This window comes from Oncorhynchus masou, unplaced genomic scaffold (assembly GCF_036934945.1).
Source record: "Oncorhynchus masou masou isolate Uvic2021 unplaced genomic scaffold, UVic_Omas_1.1 unplaced_scaffold_1334, whole genome shotgun sequence".
In the NCBI taxonomy this organism is placed as follows: domain Eukaryota; kingdom Metazoa; phylum Chordata; class Actinopteri; order Salmoniformes; family Salmonidae; genus Oncorhynchus; species Oncorhynchus masou.
Window position 1 is genome coordinate 1 of NW_027003218.1, and position 6,456 is coordinate 6,456.

At 45.2% G+C, this 6,456-nt stretch overlaps 1 long non-coding RNA gene across 1 annotated transcript; it reads left to right on the plus strand.

Moving 5' to 3' along the window:
* The first annotated feature begins 2,072 nt into the window (after positions 1 to 2,072).
* On the plus strand, positions 2,073 to 3,647 carry LOC135530404 (uncharacterized). The gene is made up of 4 exons (XR_010453838.1): positions 2,073 to 2,265; positions 2,484 to 2,549; positions 2,696 to 2,793; positions 3,598 to 3,647. It is a non-coding gene; the product is annotated as an uncharacterized LOC135530404 (long non-coding RNA).
* Positions 3,648 to 6,456: the final 2,809 nt, after the last annotated feature.

A 6,456-nucleotide genomic window follows, 5' to 3' on the forward strand; every position in this document is an offset into this window, starting at 1 on the left:
CCTCCTATTTCTCTCCTCTCTCTCTCCTATTTAACCTCCTCTCTCTCCTATTTAACCTCCTCTCTCTCCTATTTAACCTCCCTCTCTCTCCTATTTAACCTCCTCTCTCTCTCCTATTTAACCTCCCCCTCTCTCTCCTATTTAACCTCCTCTCTCTCTCCTATTTAACCTCCTCTCTGTCTCCTATTTAACCTCCTCTCTCTCTCCTATTTAACCTCCTCTCTCTCTCCTATTTAACCTCCTCTCTCTCTCCTATTTAACCTCCTCTCTCTCTCCTATTTAACCTCCTCTCTCTCCTATTTAACCTCCCCTCTCTCTCCTATTTAACCTCCTCTCTGTCTCCTATTTAACCTCCTCTCTCTCCTATTTAACCTCCTCTCTCTCCTATTTAACCTCCTCTCTCTCCTATTTAACCTCTCCTCTCTCTCTCCTATTTAACCTCCTCTCTATCTCTCTATTTAACCTCCCTCTCTCTCCTATTTAACCTCCTCTCTGTCTCCTATTTAACCTCCTCTCTCTCCTATTTAACCTCCCCTCTCTCTCCTATTTAACCTCCTCTCTCTCCTATTTAACCTCCTCTCTCTCTCCTATTTAACCTCCTCTCTCTCTCCTATTTAACCTCCTCTCTCTCCCTATTTAACCTCCTCTCTCTCTCCTATTTAACCTCCTCTCTCTCCTATTTAACCTCCTCTCTCTCCTATTTAACCTCCTCTCTCTCCTATTTAACCTCCTCTCTCTCTCCTATTTAACCTCCTCTCTCTCCTATTTAACCTCCCTCTCTCCCTATTTAACCTCCTCTCTCTCCTATTTAACCTCCTCTCTCTCTATTTACCCTCTCTCTCTCCTATTTAACCTCCTCTCTCTCTCCTATTTAACCTCCTCTCTCTCCTATTTAACCTCCTCTCTCTCCTATTTAACCTCCTCTCTCTCCTATTTAACCTCCCCTCTCTCTCCTATTTAACCTCCTCTCTCTCCTATTTAACCTCCTCTCTCTCTCCTATTTAACCTCCTCTCTCTCCTATTTAACCTCCTCTCTCTCCTATTTAACCTCCTCTCTCTCCTATTTAACCTCCCCTCTCTCTCCTATTTAACCTCCTCTCTGTCTCCTATTTAACCTCCCCTCTCTCTCCTATTTAACCTCCTCTCTCTCCTATTTAACCTCCTCTCTCTCCCTATTTAACCTCCTCTCTCTCCTATTTAACCTCCTCTCTCTCCTATTTAACCTCCTCTCTCTCCTATTTAACCTCCTCTCTCTCCTATTTAACCTCCTCTCTGTCTCCTATTTAACCTCCTCTCTCTCCTATTTAACCTCCTCTCTCTCCTATTTAACCTCCTCTCTCTCCTATTTAACCTCCCCTCTCTCTCCTATTTAACCTCCTCTCTCTCCTATTTAACCTCCCCTCTCTCTCCTATTTAACCTCCTCTCTGTCTCCTATTTAACCTCCTCTCTGTCTCCTATTTAACCTCCCCTCTCTCTCCTATTTAACCTCCTCTCTCTCCTATTTAACCTCCTCTCTCTCTCCTATTTAACCTCCCCTCTCTCTCCTATTTAACCTCCTCTCTCTCCTATTTAACCTCCCCTCTCTCTCCTATTTAACCTCCTCTCTCTCTCCTATTTAACCTCCTCTCTCTCCTATTTAACCTCCTCTCTCTCCTATTTAACCTCCCCTCTCTCTCCTATTTAACCTCCTCTCTCTCCTATTTAACCTCCCCTCTCTCTCCTATTTAACCTCCTCTCTCTCCTATTTAACCTCCTCTGTCTCCTATTTAACCTCCTCTCTGTCTCCTATTTAACCTCCCCTCTCTCTCCTATTTAACCTCCTCTCTCTCTCCTATTTAACCTCCTCTCTCTCTCCTTTTTGTTCTCCTCTCTCTTTGTTTTGGTTTGATTTTGGCTTTTTGATAGAGGGGTGATAATAGTTCAGTAAAACTAATTGTCTCTTTCCCTCTCTCTCTTCTTCTGATCAAACACACACACACACACACACACACACCACACCACACCACACACACACACCCACACACACACACACACACACACACACACACACACACCACACACACCACACCACACCACAACACACACCACACCACACCACACCACACCACACCACACCACACCACACATCCATACATCGCTGCTGTAGAATAACTTCATCAACCTGAGTTTCCTTCGACTGTTTCGAGCGGCTCGCTCTCGTCAAGCTACTGAGACAAGGAGAGACTATACGCATCCTGCTCTGGACTTTCGTCCAGTCATTTAAGGTACACACACATAAACACACACATAAACACACACACACACACACACACACACACACACACACACACACACACACACACACACACACACACACACACACACATAAATACATGAACAAACACACACAGCTTTTCCTTTCCTATGTCCAGTCTGATATGGGCAGTTAAGCTGTTTGTAGTCTTAACACTGAAAATGTACTTCCCTGTGTGTCCACCGGTAGGCGCTGCCCTATGTGTGCCTCCTCATTGGCATGCTGTTCTTTATCTACGCCATCATTGGGATGCAGGTGAGTACTGCTGACATAGCCTCTGTAATAAAGCATTTATTCAGAAAATGATTTCTATTGATGCCAATAGCCAATGATGGATGTCAATAGTCAGAATTCAGCCCTAAATGATCACTTCCTTTACCTCTGTGTGTGTGTGTGTATAGTTGTTTGGTAATCTTGCACTGGGCGAGGACGAAGGCAGTGCCATCAACGAAAACAACAACTTCAGGACTTTCATCATGGCACTCATGTTACTATTCAGGTGGGTTATCTACTCTCTCTCTCTCTGCTTTCATATGCTCCTTCTCTCCTTTCCTCAATATCCATGCTCTCTCTCTTCCCTCATCCTCTCTCCCTCACCCTCTCTCTTTCCCTCACTCTCTTTCTCTTTCCCTCTGCCTCTCTCTCTTTCCCTCACCCTCTCTTTCTCTTTCCCTCACCCTCTCTCTCTTTCTCTTCCTCACCCTCTCTCTCTTTCTCTTTCCCTCACCCTCTCTCTTGTATTTCCCTCACCCTCTCTTTCTTTCTCTTCTCTCACCCTCTCTCTTTTCTTTCTTTTTCCCTCACCCTCTCTCTCTCTTTCACTCACCCTTTCTCTCTTTCTCTTCCCTCACCCTCTCTCTCTCTTTCTCTCTCTTTCCCTCCCCCTCTCTCTATTTATCTCTCTTTCCCTCACCCTCTCTCTCTTTCGCTTCTCTTTCCCTCACCCTCTCTTTCTTTCTCTCTCTTTCCATCACCCTCTCTCTCTCTCTGTTTTCTATTATTCTCACCCTCTATCTTCTCTCCCACACTGACACACTTGTTTTTGTTTGTTTTTGTCCATGTGTATGCATCCGTATGTGTGTGTGTGTGTGTGTGTGCGTCCGTTCATGTGTGTGTGTGTGTGCATCCGTATGTATGTATGTGTGTGTGTGTGTGTGCATGCATCCGTTCGTGTGTGTCTTTGTGTGTGTGCGCGTGTGTGTGTGTGCCGCGTGTGTGTGCACGCGTGTGTGTGTGCGTGCGTGTGTGTGTGTGCATCCGTACATGTATATGTGTCTGTTCGTGTGTGTGTGTCCTGTACCAGGAGTGCGACAGGTGAGGCGTGGCATGACATCATGCTGTCGTGTCTGGGGGTAAGAAGTGTGACCCAGACTCAGGAACACAGAACCAGAGTGTGGCAGCACCTTCGCATACACATACTTCTGTCTCCTTCATCTTCTTCTGTTCTTTCCTGGTAAGAGGACTAATCAAACCCTAACCCCTAGCCCCTAACCCCTATCCCTTATACCCTAGTCCAGCATTTCTCAAATTCAGGTTGTTGTTTCTTTACCCCAGCAATACACAGCTGATTCCAATAATCAAAGCTTGATGATGAGTTGGTTATCTGAATCAGCAGTGTAGTGCTGGGGGAAACCACAACGTGCCCACAGGGGGGGACCCAGGACCCAGTTTGGGAAACCCTGCCCTAGCCCCTCCCACTAGGACCTTCACATACAGCATTTCATCTTCCTCTGTTCTTTCCTGGTAAGGGGACTAGCCCTAGCCCTTAGACCCTAACTTCTATACCCTAACCCTTAGACCCTAACTTATAGACCCTAGCACCTAGACCCTAACTCGTAGACCCTAACACCTAGACCCAACTCTTAGACCCTAGCCCCAAGACCCTAACTCTTAGACCCTAACTCTTAAACCCTAGACCCTAACTCTTAGACCCTAATTCTTAGACCCTAACTCTTAGACCCTAACTCCTAGACCCTAACTCCTAGATCCTAACTCCTAGATCCTAACCCCTTACTCCTAGACTCTAACCCCTAGACCCTAGATTCTAACCCCTAGACCCTAACCCCTAGACTCTAACCCCTAGACCCTTACTCCCAGGTTGTATAGAAAGCTAGCTAGCTGCATCCTATTAAACCTGTCGCCTGGTTAGCTAATAGCCAATGCCATTGCAAGCAAGGTAGGAATTACCTTAAATAGCTAAATGGTTAGCTAGCTAGCAAGCTGCATGCATGCTCTGAGTCTGGCTGGCACTAGCAAGAGTATGTTGATTTTAATTGTTGAATTGTTGGGTAGCTAGTTAGTTATCTATCTAGTTGTAGCCAGAGGACTTTCTACAACTTCTAGCTAGCTAGCAGCATTATAAAAGCTAGCTGCAGACTGCAGACACATTGGCTACCTAGCAACATGACAGAATTTATTATTTCTGGAGACAGTGTAAACGCAATTTGAGCTAGCCCAGCAAGGCCAGCCCAGCAAGGCCAGCCCAACAAGGCCAGCCCAACAAGGCCAGCCCAGCAAGGCCAGCCCAGCAAGGCCAGCCCAACCCTGGTTAACTTTAAAGTGCCAATGGAAACAAGGCTTCAGTAGTTCTAGAAGAGGATATTCAGACACTCTTGGAGGACAATGGAAGTTGATTTGAAAATGCTTCTTTAATTTTCAATCCAATCTGTTTCAGCCTGTAATAACTGGGTCTGGTTGAATGGATTTGTACAAATCAGTGAACAGGTCCCAGACTTTGTAATGTTCCCGTGTTGCATAACATTTGTAATTGTCTCTTTTTGGTATCTAATAATTGTTGCTGTGTAGATGCTGAATCTGTTTTTGATAGTGTTTGTTTGTGTGTGTGTGTGTGTGTGTGTGTGTGTGTGTGTGTGTGTGTGTGTGTGTGTGTGTGTGTGTGTGTGTGTGTGTGTGTGTGTGTGTGTGTGTAGATGCTGAATCTGTTTGTGGCTGTCATCATGGATAACTTTGAGTACCTGACCAGAGACTCATCTATACTGGGTCCTCATCACCTGGACGAGTACGTCAGGATATGGGCCGAGTATGACCCCGCTGCCTGGTGAGTCACACACACACAGATATACACAGGTACACACATATACACACACACAGTTACACATAAACGCACACAGATACACACAGGTACACACACACACACATAAACACACACAGACACACACACACATAAATGCACACAGACACACACACAGATACACACAGGTACACACATAAACGCACACAGATACAAACAAGTACACACACACATAAACGCACACAGACACACACACACATAAATGCACACAGACACACACACACAAACACACACACACATAAACGCACACAGACACAGGTACACACACACACACAAACGCACACAGACACACACACACACACAGTTACACATAAACGCACACAGATACACACAGGTACACACACACACACATAAACGCACACAGACACACACACACATAAATGCACACAGACACACACACACAAACACACACACATAAACGCACACAGACACAGGTACACACACACACACACAAACGCACACAGACACACACACACACACACACACAGTTACACATAAACGCACACAGATACAAACAAGTACACACACACATAAACGCACACAGACACACACACACACATAAATGCACACAGACACACACACACACACACAAACACACACACATAAACGCACACACACACACAGACACAGGTACACATAAACGCACACAGATACACACAGGTACACACATAAACGCACACAGATACACACAGGTACACACACACAACGCACACAGACACACACACACACATAAATGCATACAGACACATAAACGCACACAGACACACAGACACAGGTACACATAAACGCACACAGATACACGCAGGTACACACACACATAAACACACACACACACACACACACACTGCTGTAGACACTATCACCGATGTACATGTGTATAGACTATTCATGTTTAATCAAATGGACATAATGTTTTGTTCATTTACACTTGACTAATGTACGTACTGATAGGCACATACAGATCTACACTTACGTCAAACTCATATATGGACACAGCATCATACACATGATTAACATTGTTGACTGTACAGTACCACTAGCTAACCCATGCCTTTCTCTCCGAAAACACTT